Source organism: Microtus pennsylvanicus, chromosome Y (genome assembly GCF_037038515.1).
Source record: "Microtus pennsylvanicus isolate mMicPen1 chromosome Y, mMicPen1.hap1, whole genome shotgun sequence".
Classification (NCBI taxonomy): Eukaryota; Metazoa; Chordata; class Mammalia; order Rodentia; family Cricetidae; genus Microtus; species Microtus pennsylvanicus.
In genome coordinates, this window is record NC_134602.1 from 6,003,764 (window position 1) to 6,029,973 (window position 26,210).

Sequence of the window (26,210 nt, forward strand, 5' to 3'; positions counted from 1 at the left end):
TAGACATGTTGTTGAATGCTGATGATGTTATTGGGAGTTTTGATGGTTTTTTTTTCTTAAAGGGAAATCATTGTTGACTCTCATGCATGAAGCAGATCCTTTCTCTGTGATGTTTCCTGAATAGCCACTGAGATACCAGCCCATTGAGTTGTGGTCTCTCTCTCTTTTAAAAAGCAACTTCTACCTTCAGCTTGATCTCTTGCTTGAGCTTCCCTTCCAGCTACTAGGCTCCTTTTCTGATCCTGCAGAGGGCTTTTGTAAGGTGATGTGGGAGTGTCATATATCAATCTGTTGATTTCATTGGCTAAGCAATAAAGGAACTGCCTCGGCCCATTTCATTGGTTAGAAGATAGGTGGGAGGAGTAGACAGAACAGAATGCCAGGAGGAAGAGGAAGTGAGGGCAGACTCCGCAGCTCTGCTCTCCGGAGCAGATGCAGGAGAGACGCCATGCTACCTGCTCCAGGGAAGACGCACGCTATGAAGCTCCAACCCAGGATGGACTTAGGCTAGAATCTTCCCGGTATGCGCACCTAGGGGCGCTACACAGATGATTAGAAATGGGCCAGAGCAGTGTTTAAAAGAATACAGTGTCCGTGTAATTATTTGGGGCATAAGCTAGCCGAGCCAGGCGGCTGGGGATTTGGGGACGCAACCCTGCCGCTGTCCATATTACTACAAATGGCGCCCAACGTGGGGCTCGAACCCACGACCCTGGGATTAAGAGTCCCATGCTCTACCGACTGAGCTAGCCGGGCCAGGCGGCTGGGGATTTGGGGACGCAACCTTGACGCCGTCCATATTACTACAAATGACGCCCAGACGTGTGGCTAACTGAGTCCACAGAAAGCCTGAGAAAGCTTAGAAAAGAATAGAGTAAAGCATGTTTCTTACGGCAATTTCTTGGGTCTGCTCTACTTGCTAGAGGCAAGCTAGCGCCTCATCTAAGAGAGGCTTCCTGACTCAGCTTCAGCTGCAAAGCCTGCAGCTCATTAAGAGGTCCTGCCACGAAACACTTAAACAGTGTTGACGAAAAGCTGAACGCATGTTTTTCGGTTTTCAGCCGTAGCAGGAAAAAAGCTGCGCTGTTTAAAAATGCCGGCTTTCTGGGCCATCCTGCCAGGGCAAACTCTGACTGTTTGAGGCAGGAGGGCCAGCTACCGAGAGAGGATTTGAGTGTTGTCTGTTGTAGCTTGCTGGCTGGCAGGGACCTTGAACCGCCATAGAGGTGTGGCTATAAACATGGCTGCAGCCTGTATATCCGCCATGAGGCTGGAAAGCTAAGGAATGGACTGGATCTAGCTGGCAAAGCCATGCCTTTAGTCCTACTGAGATTGCTTGGCAAATTAAAGACTCACGTGGTCAGAAAAAGAGAGATATACAGTTAAAGAGAGATTCAAAGACAGAGAAAATTTCTGAATGGTTTAAAGTGTGTTAAAATATATGCAAGCTGAAAGTTGAAGTTCTTAAAGCAAAAAACAAAAAAAAAGGAAGAGAGTTGTTGTGTGTACACACCTTTAATCCCAACACTTGGGAGGCAGAGGGAGATAGACCTCTGTGACTTCAAGGTGTGGTAGCACACGCCTTTAATCCCAGTGCCTAGAAGGCAGAGACAAACAGATCTCTGTGAGTTCAAGGTGTAGTAGCAAACACCTTTAATCCCAATGCCTGGGAGGCAGAGACAGGCGGATCTCTGAGAGTTCAAAGACAGCCTGGTCTACAGATGTGCGCTCAAAAAGCAAAAAGTTAACGTAGGAATGTCACAGCTTAGATTCTTAAGCGCCTAGTGATTTAAAGGCGCAAATCAAAAGTGCTCCTGGATAGTAAAAAATTGCAGATTCACAATAGGACAGATTCAGACCACTAAACGAGTCAGACTGTTGGATGAATATACGTAGGCTTGGGAGAGAGAAGAAAAAGAATATAGAGAATAAAGTTAATGGTTTTAAAAAAAAAGGTAAAGTCTTTAAAGAGACAGAATAAAGTAAAGTGATAGAGTAAAAATAAGCCGCGTAAAGATGAAAAATTCACAGAGAGTCTGGATTCTTTGTATTATTGTGTTTTCTTTAAAATTTTTGACTGTGAAGGAGCTAAGTACAGAGAGACATTTCATTATATGGGCTGCCCAGTGGAACCAGAACGGATATCATGAGGGTATGATATCAGAATTTGGGTCTAAGGATATGATGCTTTGGAGAGAGTCTTCTTTTGTTTTCACAGAGGACCAGACCCTTTGGATTTCTTCTATCCCGATTTGGTATGATAGACCACGACCTCCTGAAATGTTCCTGTGAACGCCCTCAAAAAATTACGTCACTCAACTGCCAACTGAGATAAACCTGGCACACAGGTTACACCCTAAATGATCTGATTAACAGCGCCCCCATTCAGCAGGAAGCAGTTTGGAGAGAAAAAACTGCACCCATGTTCCCAAATATAGTTTATAAATGTTCTTTTACATTTAAAGGGGGATATGATATAGACATGAATAATTTGCATTAGTATAGATTTTGCTTTATTGATAGAGATTTACGGTTAATTTTGTTATATGTATGAATGTTTCTGATGTAATTTTTACTTGATAACTATTTTGTTATATGTAATTTTGCTATGTTAAGGTTGAAGCCTTCCTTTTTTTGTTTAAACAGAAAAAGTGGAAGTGATGTGGGAGTGTCATATATCAATCTGTTGATTTCATTGGCTAAGCAATAAAGGAAGTGCCTCGGCCCATTTCATTGGTTAGAAGATAGGTGGGAGGAGTAGACAGAACAGAATGCCAGGAGGAAGAGGAAGTGAGGTCAGACTCCGCAGCTCTGCTCTCCGGAGCAGACACAGGAGAGACGCCATGCTACCTGCTCCAGGGAAGACGCACGCTATGAAGCTCCAACCCAGGATGGACTTAGGCTAGAATCTTCCCAGTAAGCGCACCTAGGGGCGCTACACAGATGATTAGAAATGGGCCAGAGCAGTGTTTAAAAGAATACAGTGTCCGTGTAATTATTTGGGGCATAAGCTAGCCGAGCCAGGCGGCTGGGGATTTGGGGACGCAACCCTGCCACCGTCCATATTACTACAGTAAGGGATTGTGATCTCTAAGTTTTTCCCCTTTCAAGAACTAATCATTCTATTAATCACAATTCTAAACTGCTGTGGGAGTTTGTTTGTGACTTATGCCTTCACATGTGATACAAGCGACCTGTGTGTATAGGGTCTTCTCTCTGTTCATGTGGGGAAGGCATGGCAGCAGGAGTAGATGGCTGCTCATTCTCTGTAAGGAAATCAGTAAACAGTGGGGACCAAGTACAAGGATGTCCTGAAATATTAAGCCTTGTCCTTTCAAGGCCCCAAAGCCTCCAGCTAGTTTCAGGGTCACGACAATCTCCAAAACCCACCGAGCATGAAGTATTCAGAACCAGAAGCTTGTGTGTGCCATATCACATAAATTCACAGTACACCAATCTGTTTTTTTTTTTAATTCTAAATTATTTTGTCCCATCGGAACGATCTATATTACCAATTAACCAAATTTGCTGCATCTTTGGTGTCCTAGAATTGCTTTAAATTGTTGCTGGGACAGTCTTACAAACCTTCCTGTGCTGTTATGAGACCTTAAGGGGACAGCACTTATTTCAGAAATCAAAGGCAGTTGGTTTCAATCCTATGGTTAGCTGTTAGCTAGACACTGGAAGGATGGATTTGACTAAGAAAGGGAGACAGCATACATGGAGGCAGGTAACCTTTCCTTTGCAAAATGACCCATTTTGAGGCCTTACTTCAGGCTCTTCTCTTCTCTTAATCTTGGTTGTTTTATTAGTTTAGGAGAAGAATTAAAACTCCATTCACAGTATCTGTGAACCTGAATGAGTTAAGTATGTGTGACCAACTTGATGTCTGCCTGTCTGTCAACAGGGCCAGAGTTCAGGGGCATCTGATGCATAGCATAGGAATGTCAGCCATCAATCTCTGGTCCACCTAACTCTACAGCATTAGAGTTGTCATGGTTGCTCATCTGATCTTCCTCATATGATCTCCATCCACAGAGATGTCAGAAAAATCCTCCCCTGAGAGTGCAAGTTCTTTACAAATGAAAGATTATACAACAGAAGACACATCGGAGATTTATATGGGCAAGCTGTTGAAAGGATAAAGTGACAGAAGAAGTTTATTGATTAATTAAAGAAAGAATCCGCTTCAGCTGATAGGTTAGAACATAGGTAGGTGGAGTAAACAAAATAGAATGCCGGGAAGAAGAGGTAGTGAGCTCAGAGAAGCCATGCTCCCCTCTCTCCGGCAGATGCCATAGCTCTGCTCTCTGAGGCAGATGTCGATGCAGCCAGCCACCATGTCAGACATGCTGAATTTTTCCTGGTAAGCGCACCTCATAATACTACACTGATAATTAGAATTGGGTTAAAATGCTGAATCTAATGGGCCAGCAGTGTTTAAAAGAATACAGTTTTTGTGTATTTATTTCAGGCATAACCTTCATGCGGCCATGGTGCTGGGGACACAGCCTCGCTGCTCAAATAACTACAGAATGGCTTGCAGCCTTGTGGACAACTGAATCCACTGAAAGCCTGAGAAAGCTTGGGAAAGAGTAAAGCATGTTTTCTTGGTAGCAGCGATTTCTCGGTCTGCTCTGCTTGCTAGAAGAAAGCAAGGGCTCTCATCTAAAAGAGGCTTGCTGACTCAGCTTCAGCTGCAAAACCCTGCAGCCCTTAAGAGGTCCTGCCACAAAACATTTAAATGGTGTTGATAAAAGCCAACTGAATGATTGTATGTTTTCAGCAGTAGCAGGGAAAAAAGCTGTGTTGTTTTAAAATGCCAGATTTCTGGGCCATCCTGCCTGGGCAAACTCTGACTGTTTGAGGAAGGAGGGCCAGCTACAGAAAGAGGGCTTGAGTGTTGTCTGTTGCAGCCTCTTTGATGGCAAGGAACCTGAAACACTGTAGACTTGTGGCAATGAATGCAGCTCTGTTCGGTACCTCAGCCACAAGGTTGGAATGGCAGAAAGCTAAGGAATGGGCTACATCTGGCCAGAAAAGCCCCGGCTTTAGTCCTACTGAGATTGCTTGGTAAATGAAAGACTCATGTGGTCAGAAAAACAGAGAGAGAAATAGAGTAAAGAGAGATTCAAAGACAAAGAAAAATTTTAAATGATTTACAGTGTGTTAAAAATATGTGCAGGCTAAAATTTGAAGTTCTTAAAGTTAAAAAAAAGGAAGAGAGTTCTTGGGTGTGGTAGTACACACCTGTAAACCCAACACATGGGAGGCAGAGGGAGATTGACCTCTGTACCTTCAGGGTGAGGTAGCACACGCCTTTAATCCCAGTGCCTTGAAGGCAGAGACAAACAGATCTCTGTGAGTTCAAGGTGTAGTAGCAAACACCTTTAATCCCAATGCCTGGGAGGCAGAGAGAGGCAGATCTCTGAGACATCAAGGACAGACAGGTATACAGAGTTATTCCAGGTCAAAGATACAGAGAACCTGTCTCAAAAGGCAAAAAAATAAAAAGGAAAATAATCAAAATAGAGGTTAAATTGAAGCGCACAAAGATGGAAAATTCACAGCGAATTTTGATATTGTATGCTATTATGCTCTTTTTGAATCATTTGAATTTTGAGGCAGTAGCAATAGCTGCTAAAAGATGTTTCTTTATAAAAGCTGCTGAAATAATCCAACATAGATATTTTGAAAATGCCTTGACTTTGAAATTTGGATCTAAGGACATGATGCTTGGGAAAGGAGTTTCTATTTTGTTTTCACAGAGGGTGATAGTCTGTGGATGCCTCTATACTAATATGGTAGGATGGACCACGCCCTACTTAAAGGTTGCTGTGAACACCTTTAAAAAATTGCTTCGCTCAACTGCCAACTGAGATAAGTCAATAATGATGCCACCATTCAGCAGGAAGCATTTTGGAGAGAAAAAACTGCACCCACATTCCCAAATATGGCTTATAAACGTTCTTTTGTATTTAAAGTGGGATGTGATATAGATATGAATATTTGCATTAGTATAGATTTTGCTTTTCTGATAGAGATTTTAGGTCAATTTTGTTATATGTATATGCATTTTTGATCTTAATTAAGGTATTGTGATTGTGTAGTTCATTTAAAAATATAATGTATATAGGTTATTAATGGATAATCATTAATAATAATCAAGTTTGTAGTCATGTTAGTTAGATTTTCTAGCTACATAGATATACATATTTCAGTTAGATAGGCAATATTCATATCTCTCTAGACTACAAAAAAGGCTATTTAATGTTTTAGTACCTTAGGGTTTTTCATGACAGTGAGACACTCTACTCTTGGCAGCACATGTCTACTTCAGGAAGAAGATGGGCATCAAAGAGGATCCTTATGGATTTTGATAGCCATTTGGGGAAGAAACTGCTCTTGCCTGGATTGTTGCATAAACTGTACACAGAAAACACTCAGAGAGAGGACTACTGAACTTGCCTAAAGGCGAGATGATCTTTTCGTGTTCCTGATTCAGGAAAGGGTCAGCAAAACATTCTTCAAGACAAGCAGATAGTGACTGCCTTTGAAATTTCCTGCTTCATGGAAATGTCTGCTGGAAACTATGGGCCTGTAGGCTGAGGATGGAAACACCAACGGTACAGAGGAACTTTGGGTGACTATCCAGGCAGCGAGATGTCTCTGTCATTTCTAGAGTTTGAAAATGGCTTACTTTCTGTTTGCTTAGGTAATACTGTATTATCCTGGAGTCTCTGATGGAGTTGAAGAATAGATAGATAGTTATAGTTTTCCATTGTTATGATAAAAGATAAAATAGATATAAATATTGTAACTGTAATTCTTGCTTGATAACTGTTTTGTTATATGTAATTTTGCTATGTTAAAATTAAAGATTCCGTTCTTGTTTAAACAGAAATAGGAGTAACGATGGAGTATAGGTCATTGGTTAATTAAATAAAGAAACTGTTTGGCCTGAAAGGTTAGAACATAGGTGGGTGGAATAAACATAAGAGAATGCTGGGAGGAATAGGAATTGAGCTTAGAGATGCCATGCACCTCTCCCATTTGGCAGAAATGGTAGCTCTGCACTCTGAGGCAGATGGCGATACAGCCAGCCACCAGGTCAGACATGCTAAATCTTTCCTTCTAAGCGCACCTCGTGCTGCAACATACATTATTAGACATGGGTTAAGAGGCTGAAAATAATGGGGCAGGCAGTGTTGAAATGAATAGTTTTGTGTTGTTATTTCGAAGCACAACCTTACAAGGCGGCCCCATGGGGATGCAGCCCTGCTGCTCAAATTTCTACAATCAAGGGGGAAATGGAAGAAGGGGAGAATGAAGAGAGAGAGACAAGGAAGAATGGATGAATTCAATCATTCATTGGAAAAATGAGTGAACCAATGAATGAGGAGACCTAGTAGGAAATAATGTTCTGCATTCCCTCAGAGAGTCAGGTCAAATTAAGGATTGACAAGGTTTTCCACTAAGGAGGAGGCTTATTCCATTTTACCTTCTTTGTGCTCCAGGCCCACCCACAAGAGTGATGATGAGGACAGGGAGGAGTAGAGGGTGTACCAGAATTCCCTGGTACAATTTCTCACCCAAATTGTAGACAAATCACCTGACCTGGGACAGCTGATCTACATGCTGGACCCTAACTCCCAGTTTGACAACTCTAACATTTTAACCAAGTTTGTGAAGATGAAGGAACCAAAAATAGCCCAGTTACAGGACGGCAGGTTCCTTACAGGATGGGAGTCAGACATCAGTACCATACTGGTATTTGGCGGTTTGATGGGTGTGTGGGGTCTTTGCCAGACTCCACCTAGCATCATGGATTCCCTACTTTACTGATATTATGGAGTTCGGTGCATTCATCATATGTGTGCATGTCACACACTAGTGGGCATCATATGTACATGTTTATCCTGTGTGTGGGTGAGTGTGTTCATGAGTTTTATAGCCCAAGTCCTACAGAACATGATCAATGAAAGGGAACACTGTTTTCCAGATATGGCAGGGCAATTATTTAAATGAACTGACATGGGTTGGATGGCATGGATAAGACCTATGAGAGTTCAAGGCATACTGAATCCAGGCATGACAAAGGAGATGGCAGACAGAATTCTGGCAAAACTAAGTAGGTAGCTTGATGTCCAACTTACTGGAGAAGAGCAACTGAGCGGAGACACTTTTCACTAAGCAACATGCTCTAGTGGAGATCAAACATCCTTTGACTTACAGCCAGTACGAATTAAACCATTCATCAAATGAAACCTAATTTTCTCTGATTTTGAGTATACATTTGTGTCCCTTCCTGATTAATCTACTCTTTATCCTCTTAAGTCCCAATACCTCACGCTGATATCGGTCACATCTTTCCATTTGACATGGTTTTCCCTCAAGCTTCATACCGCCCCGAGATCATACAACTTTTTGTCCCCTCTCCACTGCTTCCTTGACAGCCATCTTGTCTTTTACCACACCACGCATCCCCAGTCCTTTACTCTCCAAGGGGAAAAGACCATAAACCCTGCTTTGTTTTAAGGCATGTATTTCTGTGATGCCCCATCCACCAAACACAATCCATCATTGACCAAATAACACAACATGTTAACAAATTTTTATTCTTTGAGAAAGAATAATCCATTGGAAAAGATACGAGGATTCATAGAAGACCTGAGGTATCTCTGAAAACACACATTCCCAAGGAGAGAATTAAGTCTGCCCCTCAAAATTTGAGAATTTCACTTTAACAGATCTTCACCAAATCATAGACATAGATATGGAAGTCATTATCAAACTTGATGAAATACACAGAAGGTTTGTTGGGAACTTGGCAAATAATTTTACCTATCTCTTGGTTTCCATCTTTTTTGTTGTACTGCACTCTTTTGCCCTCCAAGGAATCCCTGCCTAATTCCAAAGTCACCTCTACTGGACAAAATTCAGGCGTGATGTGGAGGTTGCCTTCAATGGAATCATCATGATGGTGGTAAAGGTACAGGACCGGATCATTCTCGTTGACAATGTAGAAACAGGTCGTTATGGTCTGCACCTCATCTGGGACCACGCCACTCCACTCTTCCTTAGAGCCTGGCATGATGTGGAGGTTGCCTTCCAGGTAGTCATCCAGGAGGTGGTAAATGTACAAGACCGGATCTTTCTTGTAGGTAATATAAAACCAGGTCTTCATGATTGGCACCTCTTCTAGGACCATCCCGTTCCAGTCATTCTTAGAGCCATTTGTGCCCATGAATGTATGTTTCACTGCTCTGCCAACTATGGTGTTTGAGAGATGAGTGTCTGTCACCTGAGGAAATGGCACATTGTTAGGCAGGATCTTCAGGTTTAAAATCCTTTCATCACTATGAAGCTCCAAGCCATAGACACAATCAATCCCATCATATTTCAACAAATAGAGAGAGGGATATGTTGGCAGTTGATCTAGAATGATGGCTTTCCAATGGGTGACTGGTTCATTGGCTTCCTTCCAGCCATGAGAAATTCTGCGGCCAACAATATTCTCCAGGGCCTCAAAAGGCTTACTAAGTTTTTGCTTCTGGAGCGATGGCCCATTCTTCTTCTGGAGATGTGGCATGCAACTCATACTAAGAGGCATCTTCATCATGGCGGGAGACTTTCTGAGATAGGCCACAGCACTCCTGTTCCTCTGTCTCTTGGCTCTGTTTCTGTGCTTGGGCTTCATAGCTGCCAATCTCTGCATAGGAAGAACTCTTCAGTTTAAATCAGACACAAAGTGGTTTCCTCCACCATAAGTGCCTGCAAGGATAAGAAGGTGAGCATGTGAGGTCAAGGCTCTTTTTAGGAATAACTTTGGAGCAGGTGAAAAAGGCAGGGCTGAATAGATTTGGATACCTAAATGGAATATGTTCTTAAGAAATTAATAGGAAAATTATCAAACTCTTGTCTACAGCTCAGTATATGTGTATCAGAGACATATTCCTGCTGCAAAATGCAATTGACCTCTACTGAGAAACCTACTTCCTGACTTACTATATCAATGAGAGAGGAAGCTATGCCTATACCTAAAGTGAGAAAGAAATATCTGAACAGATGGCAAAGAATTCAAAGAACAGCCACTCCTCTCCTTACCACTCAAGCTACTGGTTAGTTGGCTGATCTATAACCACCTGCCCAAGGTCATGGCACTCCAGTCCACTGGCTCTCTCTATTGTGTCTCCTGATCCAGATCCAGGTTGATTACATAAAGATATTCTGTATCTTCATTAGAGAAGTGAGTACTGTGAGTCAAACTGCCAAAAGAAAGAAACATTAATCTGTGCAACAGCACCTATTAAAATAATTATCTTTTAAAACACATATGGACAAAGAGGATCTTTGCCATTTAAGTGGACTGAGGAATTGGACATTTTTAGCAAAGATAGAGTGGGGAGAAGACCCGGCATTAACCGTCCCCCAGCTATCAAATATAGGAGCTGGTAACGACATAAATTTTGGACCCAGAGCAGATTTGAAAGAAACCTTTCTTTCACTACAGTGGTCCTAGTTGCTTCCTAAACATATTTACCAAAAGAAAATATCTTGGCTCTCTAGATTCCAACTTCTGGAAATTCGGTTGAACAGTTGTGGAGCCCAAGAGCTGAACTGACCTCCTCAACCACCGTGAACATAGTAAGCCCACCTTCACAGAAGACTAGTGCTTCATGTGGAACAGAGTTGCCACCCCCAACCAAAGCTTTGTGACATCATCAAGGCCCGACTTATGTCATAAAACTCCTCCTAGCCAAGTTTCTTCCATACTAACCCCCAGATATGCAGCATACAGGTCCTAAAATGCTGCTCATACAGCCCCATGAAGACCCAAAATAAAAACCCCAATCTTCTTCCCAATTACTTGAGTCATATTTTCCAAGTAACTCAACGCCTTTATGTGTTTTTTTTTCTGTAAAATAATTTTTGGTCTGAGTCAACAACTCACATGAATGTTTTTTTTTTTCCTAGCTCCAATGTCCTCATTGGTTATTTTCTATTGATTTTTCCATTACTTCATAATAATAATTATCAAACTTTCCACTTCTCTTCCTCCTCCCACATTCTTCTTGCTCTGCAAATAAACCTCTCCACTCAAACACCAGTCCAAATAGAGGGCAGGGTACTTTGAGCTGTGGGAAGTCCAAGCCCCCCTTTATCCATCTAGATTTAGCAAGGTATGCATCCACAAATAATATGATCACAAAAAGCCAGTGTATGGTATGCAGACAATTGCAAGTGCCATTATCTTTGGCTTCTCCGTCTGCCCCAATTGTCAGCCACATTCAGAGCTTCCAGTTTGATCCCATGTTCTTTCATTCCCAGGTCACTGGATTAGTTGAAATCCCCTTAGTTCAGGCACAGTGTCTCATAGTGTGGACCAAGCCCTTATATTCCTGACATCCTTGCTCTTTTTCTCCATCCATCTGCTCTTCCACTGGAGCTTGGAAGCTCCATCTAGTTTTCTGATTTTGACCCTGACTTGATCTCCATCATTTGCCAAACAAAAGTTCCATGGTGGTTTTCAAGATAGTCAGTCATCAGTCTGACTATGGGACAAGGCACACATAGTTCCTAGGGACATGTCACAGAGCGGTCAACTTCTCCTCCCTGCTTAAGTACCTAGAGAGGGTCACCCTATGGCCTTCTGAGAACCACTCGAGAGATATCGATCTTGACATCCCCAGAATGGCCCCATTAATTGAGATAACATTAGTGTATGTGCATTAACTTGTGTGTGTTTGTGTGTGTGTATTTAAATCACAATAACAAATGGATTGTAACATTGAAATTTCTTCTCATCTTGAGAAGAATATTTGCTACAGAAACACTCTCACAGTAATAGTGAGAGTGTAAACTATCTAAGAAAGGAGAAATAACTGGAGGAATCCCCCAGGAGTTAGGCTCAGTGTCCCAGGAATTACGCCCAAGGAAAGTCAATGAACTCAGTGATGGAAGATAAAACCCAGCCTAAATAAAACCCTAAATCATTTAGGTGGAACATGAGATACTCTTACAACAGTTACAAGAGGTCTAAAATGCCTGGACTGGAACATGAGGGGAACACAATGACATGGAGCTGAGAGTGCATGGCAAAACTGATTGGATCTTGCAAAAATTATGTAACATACCAAGGAAACCACCAGTGGGACAAAACCCTAAGAAATCTGTATGACAACATATCATGTTGAACATAATGAGATTTATAGACAAAGGAAAGATCTTAATTATGTCACTGTCACACAGGTGATGATGAACCAGTTCCATCGTAGAGTGACTCCCTGCTGTGTTTAAGATAACCTGTCAATTCTGTCTAGTCAGTTACAAGGAAATTTGCATTAATTGCACAGATTAACTATCAGCATCATTTACTGCACAATCAAAGGCAAGGCAAAGAAATCATAGACATGTTGTTGAATGCTGATGATGTTATTGGGAGTTTTGATGGGTTTTTTTCTTAAAGGGTGACTCTCATCGGTGACTCTCATGCATGAAGCAGATCCTTTCTCTGTGATGTTTCCTGAATAGCCACTGAGATACCAGCCCATTGAGTTGTGGTCTCTCTCTCTTTTAAAAAGCAACTTCTACCTTCAGCTTGATCTCTTGCTTGAGCTTCCCTTCCTGCTACTAGGCTCCTTTTCTGATCCTGCAGAGGGCTTATGTAAGGTGATGTGGGAGTGTCATATATCAATCTGTTGATTTCATTGGCTAAGCAATAACGGAACTGCCTCGGCCCATTTCATTGGTTAGAAGATAGGTGGGAGGAGTAGACAGAACAGAATGCCAGGAGGAAGAGGAAGTGAGGTCAGACTCCGCAGCTCTGCTCTCCGGAGCAGACGCAGGAGAGACGCCATGCTACCTGCTCCAGGGAAGACGCACGCTATGAAGCTCCAACCCAGGATGGACTTAGGCTAGAATCTTCCCAGTATGCGCACCTAGGGGCGCTACACAGATGATTAGAAATGGGCCAGAGCAGTGTTTAAAAGAATACCGTGTCCGTGTAATTATTTGGGGCATAAGCTAGCCGAGCCAGGCGGCTGGGAATTTGGGGACGCAACCCTGCCGCCGTCCATATTACTACAAATGGCGCCCAACGTGGGGCTCGAACCCACGACCCTGGGATTAAGAGTCCCATGCTCTACCGACTGAGCTAGCCGGGCCAGGCGGCTGGGGATTTGGGGACGCAACCCTGACGCCGTCCATATTACTACAAATGACGCCCAGACGTGTGGCTAACTGAGTCCACAGAAAGCCTGAGAAAGCTTAGAAAAGAATAGAGTAAAGCATGTTTCTTACGGCAATTTCTTGGGTCTGCTCTACTTGCTAGAGGCAAGCAAGCACCTCATCTAAGAGAGGCTTCCTGACTCAGCTTCAGCTGCAAAGCCTGCAGCTCATTAAGAGGTCCTGCCACGAAACACTTAAACAGTGTTGACGAAAAGCTGAACGCATGTTTTTCGGTTTTCAGCCGTAGCAGGAAAAAAGCTGCGCTGTTTAAAAATGCCGGCTTTCTGGGCCATCCTGCCAGGGCAAACTCTGACTGTTTGAGGCAGGAGGGCCAGCTACCGAGAGAGGATTTGAGTGTTGTCTGTTGTAGCTTGCTGGCTGGCAGGGACCTTGAACCGCCATAGAGGTGTGGCTATAAACATGGCTGCAGCCTGTATATCTGCCATGAGGCTGGAAAGCTAAGGAATGGACTGGATCTAGCTGGCAAAGCCATGCCTTTAGTCCTACTGAGATTGCTTGGCAAATTAAAGACTCACGTGGTCAGAAAAAAAGAGATATACAGTTAAAGAGAGATTCAAAGACAGAGAAAATTTCTGAGTGGTTTAAAGTGTGTTAAAATATATGCAAGCTGAAAGTTGAAGTTCTTAAAGCAAAAAAGAAAAAAAAAGGAAGAGAGTTGTTGTGTGTACACACCTTTAATCCCAACACTTGGGAGGCAGAGGGAGATAGACCTCTGTGACTTCAAGGTGTGGTAGCACACGCCTTTAATCCCAGTGCCTAGAAGGCAGAGACAAACAGATCTCTGTGAGTTCAAGGTGTAGTAGCAAACACCTTTAATCCCAATGCCTGGGAGGCAGAGACAGGCGGATCTCTGAGAGTTCAAAGACAGCCTGGTCTACAGATGTGCGCTCAAAAAGCAAAAAGTTAACGTAGGAATGTCACAGCTTAGATTCTTAAGCGCCTAGTGATTTAAAGGCGCAAATCAAAAGTGCTCCTGGATAGTAAAAAATTGCAGATTCACAATAGGACAGATTCAGACCACTAAACGAGTCACACTGTTGGATGAATGTATGTAGGCTTGGGAGAGAGAAGAAAAAGAATATAGAGAATAAAGTTAATGGTTTTTAAAAAAAAAAGATAAAGTCTTTAAAGAGACAGAATAAAGTAAAGTGATAGAGTAAAAATAAGCCGCGTAAAGATGAAAAATTCACAGAGAGTCTGGATTCTTTGTATTATTGTGTTTTCTTTAAAATTTTTGACTGTGAAGGAGCTAAGTACAGAGAGACATTTCATTATATGGGCTGCCCAGTGGAACCAGAACGGATATCATGAGGGTATGATATCAGAATTTGGGTCTAAGGATATGATGCTTTGGAGAGAGTCTTCTTTTGTTTTCACAGAGGACCAGACCCTTTGGATTTCTTCTATCCCGATTTGGTATGATAGACCACGACCTCCTGAAATGTTCCTGTGAACGCCCTCAAAAAATTACGTCACTCAACTGCCAACTGAGATAAACCTGGCACACAGGTTACACCCTAAATGATCTGATTAACAGCGCCCCCATTCAGCAGGAAGCAGTTTGGAGAGAAAAAACTGCACCCATGTTCCCAAATATAGTTTATAAATGTTCTTTTACATTTAAAGGGGGATATGATATAGACATGAATAATTTGCATTAGTATAGATTTTGCTTTATTGATAGAGATTTACGGTTAATTTTGTTATATGTATGAATGTTTCTGATGTAATTTTTACTTGATAACTGTTTTGTTATATGTAATTTTGCTATGTTAAGGTTAAAGCCTTCCTTTTTTTGTTTAAACAGAAAAAGTGGAAGTGATGTGGGAGTGTCATATATCAATCTGTTGATTTCATTGGCTAAGCAATAAAGGAACTGCCTCAGCCCATTTCATTGTTTAGAAGATAGGTGGGAGGAGTAGACAGAACAGAATGCCAGGAGGAAGAGGAAGTGAGGTCAGACTCCGCAGCTCTGCTCTCCGGAGCAGACACAGGAGAGACGCCATGCTACCTGCTCCAGGGAAGACGCACGCTATGAAGCTCCAACCCAGGATGGACTTAGGCTAGAATCTTCCCGGTAAGCGCACCTAGGGGCGCTACACAGATGATTAGAAATGGGCCAGAGCAGTGTTTAAAAGAATACAGTGTCCGTGTAATTATTTGGGGCATAAGCTAGCCGAGCCAGGCGGCTGGGGATTTGGGGACGCAACCCTGCCACCGTCCATATTACTACAGTAAGGGATTGTGATCTCTAAGTTTTTCCCCTTTCAAGAACTAATCATTCTATTAATCACAATTCTAAACTGCTGTGGGAGTTTGTTTGTGACTTATGCCTTCACATGTGATACAAGCGACCTGTGTGTATAGGGTCTTCTCTCTGTTCATGTGGGGAAGGCATGGCAGCAGGAGTAGATGGCTGCTCATTCTCTGTAAGGAAATCAGTAAACAGTGGGGACCAAGTACAAGGATGTCCTGAAATATTAAGTCTTGTCTCTTCAAGGCCCCATAGCCTCCAGCTAGTTTCAGGGTCAAGACAATCTCCAAACCCCACCGAGCATGAAGTGTTTAGAACTAGAAGCCTGTGTGTGCCATATCACATAAATTCATCGTGAGTACACCAATCTTTTTTTTTTTTTTTTAATGCTACATTATTTTGTCCCATCGGAACGATCTATATTACCAATAAACCAAATTTGCTGCATCTTTGGTGTCCTAGAATTGCTTTAAATTGTTGCTGGGACAGTCTTACAAACCTTCCTGTGCTGTTATGAGACCTTAAGGGGACAGCACTTATTTCAGAAATCAAAGGCAGTTGGGTTCAATCCTATGGTTAGCTGTTAGCTAGACACTGGAAGGATGGATTTGACTAAGAAGGGGAGACAGCATACATGGAGGCAGGTAACCTTTCCTTTGCAAAATAACCCATTTTGAGGCCTTACTTCAGGCTCTTCTCTTCTCCTAATCTTGGTTTTTTTATTAGTTTAGGATAAGAATTAAAACTCCATTTACAGTATCTGTGAACCCGAATGAGTTAAGTATGTGTGACCAATTTGATGTCTGCCTGTCTGTCAACAGGGCCAGAGTTCAGGGGCATCTGATGCATAGCACAGGAATGTCAGCCATCAATCTCTGGTCCACCTAACTCTACAGCATTAGAGTTGTCATGGTTGCTCATCTGATCTTCCTCATATGATCTCCATCCACAGAGATGTCAGAAAAATCCTCCCCTGAGAGTGCAAGTTCTTTACAAATGAAAGATTATACAACAGAAGAAACATGGGAGATTTATATGGGCAAGCTGTTGAAAGGATAAAGTGACAGAAGAAGTTTATTGATTAATTAAAGAAAGAATCCGCTTCAGCTGATAGGTTAGAACATAGGTAGGTGGAGTAAACAAAATAGAATGCCGGGAGGAAGAGGTAGTGAGCTCAGAGAAGCCATGCTCCCCTCTCCCCGGCAGATGCCATAGCTCTGCTCTCTGAGGCAGATGTCGATGCAGCCCGCCACCATGTCAGACATGCTGAATTTTTCCTGGTAAGTGCACCTCGTTATACTACACTGATTATTAGAAATGGGTTAAAATGCTGAATCTAATGGGCCAGCAGTGTTTAAAAGAATACAGTGTTTGTGTATTTATTTCAGGCATAACCTTCATGCGGCCATGGTGCTGCGGACACAGCCTCGCTGCTCAAATAACTACAGAATGGCTTGCAGCCTTGTGGACAACTGAATCCAATGAAAGCCTGAGAAAGCTTGGGAAAGAGTAAAGCATGTTTTCTTGGTAGCAGCGATTTCTCGGTCTGCTCTGCTTGCTAGAAGAAAGCAAGGGCTCTCATCTAAAAGAGGCTTGCTGACTCAGCTTCAGCTGCAAACCCTGCAGCCCTTAAGAGGTCCTGCAACAAAACATTTAAATGGTGTTGATAAAAGCCAACTGAATGCTTGTATGTTTTCAACAGTAGCAGGAAAAAAAACTGTGTTGTTTTAAAATGCCGGCTTTCTGGGCCATCCTGCCTGGGCAAACTCTGACTGTTTGAGGAAGGAGGGCCAGCTACAGAAAGAGGGCTTGAGTGTTGTCTGTTGCAGTCTCTGAAGCAAGGACCTTGAAACACTGTAGACTTGTGGCACTGAATGAGGCTCTGTTCGGTACCTCAGCCACAAGCTAAGGAATGGGTTACATCTGGCCAGCAAAGCCACGGCTTTAGTCCTACTGAGATTGCTTGGTAAATGAAAGACTCATGTGGTCAGAAAAACAGAGAGAGATATAGAGTAAAGAGAGATTCAAAGACAAAGAAAATTTTTAAATGATTTACAGTGTGTTAAAAATATGTGCAGGCTAAAATTTGAAGTTCTTAAAGTTAAAAAAAGGAAGAGAGTTGTTGGGTGTGGTAGTACACACCTGTAAACCCAACACATGGGAGGCAGAGGGAGATTGACCTCTGTACCTTCAAGGTGAGGTAGCACACGCCTTTAATCCCAGTGCCTTGAAGGCAGAGACAAACAGATCTTTGTGAGTTCAATGTGTAGTAGCATACACCTTTAATCCCAATGCCTGAAAGGCAGAGAGAGGCAGATCTCTGAGACTTCAAGGACAGACAGGTATACAGAGTTATTCCAGGTCAAAGATTCAGAGAACCTGTCTCAAAAGGCAAAAAATAAAAAAGAATATAAACAAAAGAGGTTAAATTGAAGCGCACAAAGATGGAAAATTCACAGCGAATTTTGATATTGTATGCTATTATGCTCTTTTTGAATCATGTGAATTTTGAGGCAGTAGCAATGGCTGCTAAAAGATGTTTCTTTATAAAAGCTGCTGAAATAATCCAACATAGATATTTTGAAAATGCCTTGACTTTGAAATTTGGATCTAAGGACATGATGCTTTGGAAAGGAGTTTCTATTTTGTTTTCACAGAGGGTGATAGTCTGTGGATGCCTCTATACTAATATGGTAGGATGGACCACGCCCTACTTAAAGGTTGCTGTGAACACCTTTAAAAAATTGCTTCGCTCAACTGCCAACTGAGATAAATCAATAATGATGCCACCATTCAGCAGGAAGCATTTTGGAGAGAAAAAACTGCACCCACGTTCTCAAATATGGCTTATAAATGTTCTTTTATATTTAAAGTGGGATGTGATATAGATATGAATATTTGCATTAGTATAGATTTTGCTTTACTGATAGAGATTTTACGTCAATTTTGTTATATGTATATGCATTTTTGATCTTAATTAAGGTATTGTGATTGTGTAGTTCATTTAAAAATATAATGTATATAGGTTATTAATGGATAATCATTAATAATAGTCAAGTTTGTAGTCATGTTAGTTAGATTTTCTAGCTACATATATATATATATATATATATATATATATATATATATATATATATATATATATATTTCAGTTAGATAGGCATTATTCATATCTCTCTAGACTACAAAATAGGGTATTTAATGTTTTAGCACCTTAGGGTTTTTCATGACAGTAGGACACTCTACTCTTGGCAGCACATATCTACTTCAGGAAGAAGATGGGCATCACAGAGGATCCTTATGGAGTTTGATAGCCATTTGGGGAAGAAACTGTTCTTGCCTGGGTTGTTGCATAAACTGTACACAGAAAACACTCAGAGAGAGGACTACTGAACTTGCCTAAAGGTGAGATGATCTTTTCGTATTCCTGATTCAGGAAAGGGTCAGCAAAACATTCTTCAAGACAAGCAGATAGTGACTGCCTTTGAAATTTCCTGCTTCATGGAAATGTCTGCTGGAAACTATGGGCCTGTAGGCTGAGGATGGTAACACCAACGGTACAGAGGAACTTTGGGTGACTGTCCAGGCAGCGAGATGTCTCTGTCATTTCTAGAGTTTGAAAATGGCTTACTTTTTGTTTGCTTAGGTAATACTGTATTATTCTGGAGTCTCTGATGGAGTTGAAGAAGAGAGAGATAGTTATAGTTTTCCATTGTTATGATAAAAGATAAAATAGATATAAATATTGTAACTGTAATTCTTGCTTGATAACTGTTTTGTTATATGTAATTTTGCTATGTGAAAGTTAAAGATTCCGTTCTTGTTTAAACAGAAATAGGAGTAATGATGGAGTATAGGTCATTGGTTAATTAAATAAAGAAAGTGTTTGGCCTGAAAGGTTAGAACATAGGTGGGTGGAACAAACATAAGAGAATGCTGGGAGGAATAGGAATTGAGCTTAGAGATGCCATGCACCTCTCCCATGGGCAGAAATGGTAGCTCTGCACTCTGAGGCAGATGGCGATACAGCCAGCCACCAGGTCAGACATGCTAAATCATTCCTCTAAGCGCACCTCGTGCTGCAACATACATTATTAGACATGGGTTAAGAGGCTGAAAATAATGGGGCAGGCAGTGTTGAAATGAATAGTTTTGTGTTGTTATTTCGGATCATAACCTTACAAGGCGGCCCCATGGGGATGCAGCCCTGCTGCTCAAATTTCTACAATCAAGGGGGAAATGGAAGAAGGGAAGAAAGAAGAGATAGAGAAAAGGAAGAATGGATGAATTCAATCATTCATTGGAAAAATGAGTGAACCAATGAATGAGGAGACCTAGTAGGAAAAAATGTGCTGCATTCCCTCAGAGAGACAGGTCAAATTAAGGATTGACAAGGTTTTCCACTAAGGAGGAGGCTTATTCCATTTTACCTTCTTTGTGCTCCAGGCCCACCCACAAGAGTGATGATGAGGACAGGGAGAAGAAGAGGAGAGGGTGTACCAGAATTCCCTGGTACAATTTCTCACCCAAATTGTAGCCAAATCACCTGACCTGGGACAGCTGATCTACATGCTGGACCCTAACTCCCAGTTTGACAACCCTAACATTTTAACCAAGTTTGTGAAGATGAAGGAACCAAAAATAGCCCAGTTACAGGACGGCAGGTTCCTTACAGGATGGGAGTCAGACATCAGTACCATACTGGTATTTGGCGGTTTGATGGGTGTGTGGGGTCTTTGCCAGACTCCACCTGGCATCATGGATTCCCTACTTTACTGATATTATGGAGTTCTGTGCATTCATCATATGTGTGCATGTCACACACTAGTGGGCATCATATGTACATGTTTATCCTGTGTGTGGGTGAGTGTGTTCATGAGTTTTATAGCCCAAGTCCTACAGAACATGATCAATGAAAGGGAACACTGTTTTCCAGATATGGCAGGGCAATTATTTAAATGAACTGACAAGGGTTGTATGGCATGGATAAGACCTATGAGAGTTCAAGGCATACCGAATCCAGGCGTTACAAAGTAGGTGGCAGACAGAATTCTGGCAAAACTAAGTAGGTAGCTTGTTGTCCAACTTACTGGAGAAGAGCAACTGAGCAGAGACACTTTTCACTAAGCAACATGCTCTAGTGGAGATCAAACATCCTTTGACTACCAGCCAGTACGAATTAAACCATTCATCAAATGAAACCTAATTTTCTCTGATTTTGAGTATACATTTGTGTCCCTTCCTGATTAATCTACTCTTTATCCTCTTAAGTCCCAATACCTCACGCTGATATCAGTCACATCTTTCCTTTTGACATGGTTTTCCCTCAAGCTTCATACCGCCCCGAGATCATACAACTTTTTGTCCCCTCTCCACTGCTTCCTTGACAGCCATCTTGTCTTTTACCACACCACGCATCCCCAGTCCTTTACTCTCCAAGGGGAAAAGACCATAAATCCTGCTTTGTTTTAAGGCATGTATTTCTGTGATGCCCCATCCACCAAACACAATCCATCATTGACCAAATAACACAACATGTTAACAAATTTTTATTCTTTGAGAAAGAATAATCCATTGGAAAAGATACCAGGATTCATAGAAGACCTGAGGTATCTCTGAAAACACACATTCCCAAGGAGAGAATTAAATCTGCCCCTCAAAATTTGAGAATTTCACTTTAACAGATCTTCACCAAATCATAGACATAGATATGGAAGTCATTATCAAACTTGATGAAATACACAGAAGGTTTGTTGGGAACGTGGCAAATAATTTTACCTATCTCTTGGGTTCCATCTTTTTTGTTGTACTGCACTCTTTTGCCCTCCAAGGAATCCCTGCCTAATTCCAAAGTCACCTCTCCTGGAGGACATTCAGGCGTGATGTGGAGGTTGCCTTCAATGGAATCATCATGATGGTGGTAAAGGTACAGGACCGGATCATTCTCGTTGACAATGTAGAAACAGGTCGTTATGGTCTGCACCTCATCTGGGACCACACCACTCCACTCTTCCTTAGAGCCTGGCATGATGTGGAGGTTGCCTTCCAGGTAGTCATCCAGGAGGTGGTAAATGTACAAGACCGGATCTTTCTTGTAGGTAATATAAAACCAGGTCTTCATGATTGGCACCTCTTCTAGGACCATCCCGTTCCAGTCATTCTTAGAGCCATTTGTGCCCATGAATGTATGTTTCACTGCTCTGCCAACTATGGTGTTTGAGAGATGAGTGTCTGTCACCTGAGGAAATGGCACATTATTAGGCAGGATCTTCAGGTTTAAAATCCTTTCATCACTATGAAGCTCCAAGCCATAGACACAATCAATCCCATCATATTTCAACAAATAGAGAGAGGGATATGTTGGCAGTTGATCTAGAATGATGGCTTTCCAATGGGTGACTGGTTCATTGGCTTCCTTCCAGCCATGAGAAATTCTGCGGCCAACAATATTCTCCAGGGCCTCAAAAGGCTTACTAAGTTTTTGCTTCTGGAGCGATGGCCCATTCTTCTTCTGGAGATGTGGCATGCCACTTATACTAAGAGGCATCTTCATCATGGCGGGAGACTTTCTGAGATAGGCCACAGCACTCCTGTTCCTCTGTCTCTTGGCTCTGTTTCTGTGCTTGGGCTTCATAGCTGCCAATCTCTGCATAGGAAGAACTCTTCAGTTTAAATCAGACACAAAGTGGTTTCCTCCACCATAAGTGCCTGCAAGGATAAGAAGGTGAGGATGTGAGGTCAAGGCTCTTTTTAGGAATAACTTTGGAGCAGGTGAAAAAGGCAGGGATGAATAGATTTGGATACCTAAATGTAATATGTTCTTAAGAAATTAATAGGAAAATTATCAAACTCTTGTCTACAGCTCAGTATATGTGTATCAGAGACATATTCCTGCTGCAAAATGCAATTGACCTCTACTGAGAAACCTACTTCCTGACTTACTATATCAATGAGAGAGGAAGCTATGCCTATACCTAAAGTGAGAAAGAAATATCTGAACAGATGGCAAAGAATTCAAAGAACAGCCACTCCTCTCCTTACCACTCAAGCTACTGGTTAGTTGGCTGATCTATAACCACCTGCCCAAGGTCATGGCACTCCAGTCCACTGGCTCTCTCTATTGTGTCTCCTGATCCAGATGCAGGTTGATTACATAAAGATATTCTGTATCTTCATTAGAGAAGTGAGTACTGTGAGTCAAACTGCCAAAAGAAAGAAACCTTAATCTGTGCAACAGCACCTATTAGAAATAATTATCTTTTAAAACACATATGGACAAAGAGGATCTTTGCCATTTAAGTGGACTGAGGAATTGGACATTTTTAGCAAAGATAGAGTGGGGAGAATACCTGACATTAATCGTCCCCCAGCTATCAAATATAGGAGCTGTTAACGACATAAATTTTGGACCCAGAGCAGATTTGAAAGAAACCTTTCTTTCACTACAGTGGTCCTAGTTGCTTCCTAAACATATTTACCAAAAGAAAATATCTTGGCTCTCTAGATTCCAACTTCTGGAAATTCGGTTGAACAGTTGTGGAGCCCAAGAGCTGAACTGACCTCCTCAGCCACCGTGAAGATAGTAAGCCCACCTTCACAGAAGACTAGTGCTTCATGTGGAACAGAGTTGCCACCCCCAACCAAAGCTTTGTGACATCATCAAGGCTCTACTTATGTCATAAAACTCCTCCTAGCCAGGTTTCTTCCCTACTAACCCCCAGAAATATCCAGCATACAGGTCCTAAAATGCTGCTCATACAGCCCCATGAAGACCCAAAATAAAAACCCCAATCTTCTTCCCAATTACTTGAGTCATATTTTCCAAAAACGCAACGCCTTTATGTGTTTTTTTTTCTGTAAAATAATTTTTGGTTTGAGTCAACAACTCACATGAATGTTTTTTTTTCCTAGCTCCAATGTCCTGATTGGTTATTTTCTATTGATTTTTCCATTACTTCATAATAATAATTATCAAACTTTCCACTTCTCTTCCTCCTCCCACATTCTTCTTGCTCCGCAAATAAACCTCTCCACTCAAACACCAGTCCAAATAGAGGGCAGGGTACTTTGAGCTTTGGGAAGTCCAAGCCCCCCTTTATCCATCTAGATTTAGCAAGGTATGCATCCACAAAAAATATGATCACAAAAAGCCAGTGTATGATATGCAGACAATTGCAAGTGCCATTATCTTTGGCTTCTCCGTCTGCCCCAATTGTCAGCCACATTCAGAGCTTCCAGTTTGATCCCATGTTCTTTCATTCCCAGGTCACTGGATTAGTTGAAATCCCCTTAGTTCAGGCACAGTGTCTCATAGTGTGGACCAAGCCCTTATATTCCTGACATCCTTGCTCTTTTTCTCCATCCATCTGCTCTTCCACTGGAGCTTGGAAGTTCCATCTAGTTTTTGATTTTGACCCTGACTTGATCTCCATCATTTGCCAAACAAAAGTTCCATGGTGGTTTTCAAGATAGTCAGTCATCAGTCTGACTATGGGACAAGGCACACATAGTTCCTAGGGACATGTCACAGAGCGGTCAACTTCTCCTCCCTGCTTAAGTACCTAGAGAGGGTCACCCTATGGCCTTCTGAGAACCACTCGAGAGATATCGATCTTGACATCCCCAGAATGGCCCCATTAATTGAGATAACATTAGTGTATGTGCATTAACTTGTGTGTGTTTGTGTGTGTGTATTTAAATCACAATAACAAATGGATTGTAACATTGAAATTTCTTCTCATCTTGAGAAGAATATTTGCTACAGAAACACTCTCACAGTAATAGTGAGAGTGTAAACTATCTAAGAAAGGAGAAATAACTGGAGGAATCCCCCAGGAGTTAGGCTCAGTGTCCCAGGAATTACGCCCAAGGAAAGTCAATGAACTCAGTGATGGAAGATAAAACCCAGCCTAAATAAAACCCTAAATCATTTAGGTGGAACATGAGATACTCTTACAACAGTTACAAGAGGTCTAAAATGCCTGGACTGGAACATGAGGGGAACACAATGACATGGAGCTGAGAGTGCATGGCAAAACTGATTGGATCTGGCAAAAATTATGTAACATACCAAGGAAACCACCAGTGGGACAAAACCCTAAGAAATCTGTATGACAACATATCATGTTGAACATAATGAGATTTATAGACAAAGGAAAGATCTTAATTATGTCACTGTCACACAGGTGATGATGAACCAGTTCCATCGTAGAGTGACTCCCTGCTGTGTTTAAGATAACCTGTCAATTCTGTCTAGTCAGTTACAAGGAAATTTGCATTAATTGCACAGATTAACTATCAGCATCATTTACTGCACAATCAAAGGCAAGGCAAAGAAATCATAGACATGTTGTTGAATGCTGATGATGTTATTGGGAGTTTTGATGGGTTTTTTTCTTAAAGGGTGACTCTCATCGGTGACTCTCATGCATGAAGCAGATCCTTTCTCTGTGATGTTTCCTGAATAGCCACTGAGATACCAGCCCATTGAGTTGTGGTCTCTCTCTCTTTTAAAAAGCAACTTCTACCTTCAGCTTGATCTCTTGCTTGAGCTTCCCTTCCTGCTACTAGGCTCCTTTTCTGATCCTGCAGAGGGCTTATGTAAGGTGATGTGGGAGTGTCATATATCAATCTGTTGATTTCATTGGCTAAGCAATAACGGAACTGCCTCGGCCCATTTCATTGGTTAGAAGATAGGTGGGAGGAGTAGACAGAACAGAATGCCAGGAGGAAGAGGAAGTGAGGTCAGACTCCGCAGCTCTGCTCTCCGGAGCAGACGCAGGAGAGACGCCATGCTACCTGCTCCAGGGAAGACGCACGCTATGAAGCTCCAACCCAGGATGGACTTAGGCTAGAATCTTCCCGGTATGCGCACCTAGGGGCGCTACACAGATGATTAGAAATGGGCCAGAGCAGTGTTTAAAAGAATACCGTGTCCGTGTAATTATTTGGGGCATAAGCTAGCCGAGCCAGGCGGCTGGGAATTTGGGGACGCAACCCTGCCGCCGTCCATATTACTACAAATGGCGCCCAACGTGGGGCTCGAACCCACGACCCTGGGATTAAGAGTCCCATGCTCTACCGACTGAGCTAGCCGGGCCAGGCGGCTGGGGATTTGGGGACGCAACCCTGCCGCCGTCCATATTACTACAAATGACGCCCAGACGTGTGGCTAACTGAGTCCACAGAAAGCCTGAGAAAGCTTAGAAAAGAATAGAGTAAAGCATGTTTCTTACGGCAATTTCTTGGGTCTGCTCTACTTGCTAGAGGCAAGCAAGCGCCTCATCTAAGAGAGGCTTCCTGACTCAGCTTCAGCTGCAAAGCCTGCAGCTCATTAAGAGGTCCTGCCACGAAACACTTAAACAGTGTTGACGAAAAGCTGAACGCATGTTTTTCGGTTTTCAGCCATAGCAGGAAAAAAGCTGCGCTGTTTAAAAATGCCGGCTTTCTGGGCCATCCTGCCAGGGCAAACTCTGACTGTTTGAGGCAGGAGGGCCAGCTACCGAGAGAGGATTTGAGTGTTGTCTGTTGTAGCTTGCTGGCTGGCAGGGACCTTGAACCGCCATAGAGGTGTGGCTATAAACATGGCTGCAGCCTGTATATCTGCCATGAGGCTGGAAAGCTAAGGAATGGACTGGATCTAGCTGGCAAAGCCATGCCTTTAGTCCTACTGAGATTGCTTGGCAAATTAAAGACTCACGTGGTC

At 42.3% G+C, this 26,210-nt stretch overlaps 3 non-coding genes across 3 annotated transcripts; all 3 read right to left on the bottom strand.

Moving 5' to 3' along the window:
- Window positions 1-683: 683 nt before the first annotated feature.
- Trnak-cuu (transfer RNA lysine (anticodon CUU)) lies at window positions 684-756 on the bottom strand. The gene has a single exon. It is a non-coding gene; the product is annotated as a tRNA-Lys (tRNA).
- Window positions 757-13,093: 12,337 nt separating this feature from the next.
- On the bottom strand, window positions 13,094-13,166 carry Trnak-cuu (transfer RNA lysine (anticodon CUU)). Its single transcript has one exon. It is a non-coding gene; the product is annotated as a tRNA-Lys (tRNA).
- Window positions 13,167-25,531: 12,365 nt separating this feature from the next.
- On the bottom strand, window positions 25,532-25,604 carry Trnak-cuu (transfer RNA lysine (anticodon CUU)). The gene has a single exon. It is a non-coding gene; the product is annotated as a tRNA-Lys (tRNA).
- Window positions 25,605-26,210: the final 606 nt, after the last annotated feature.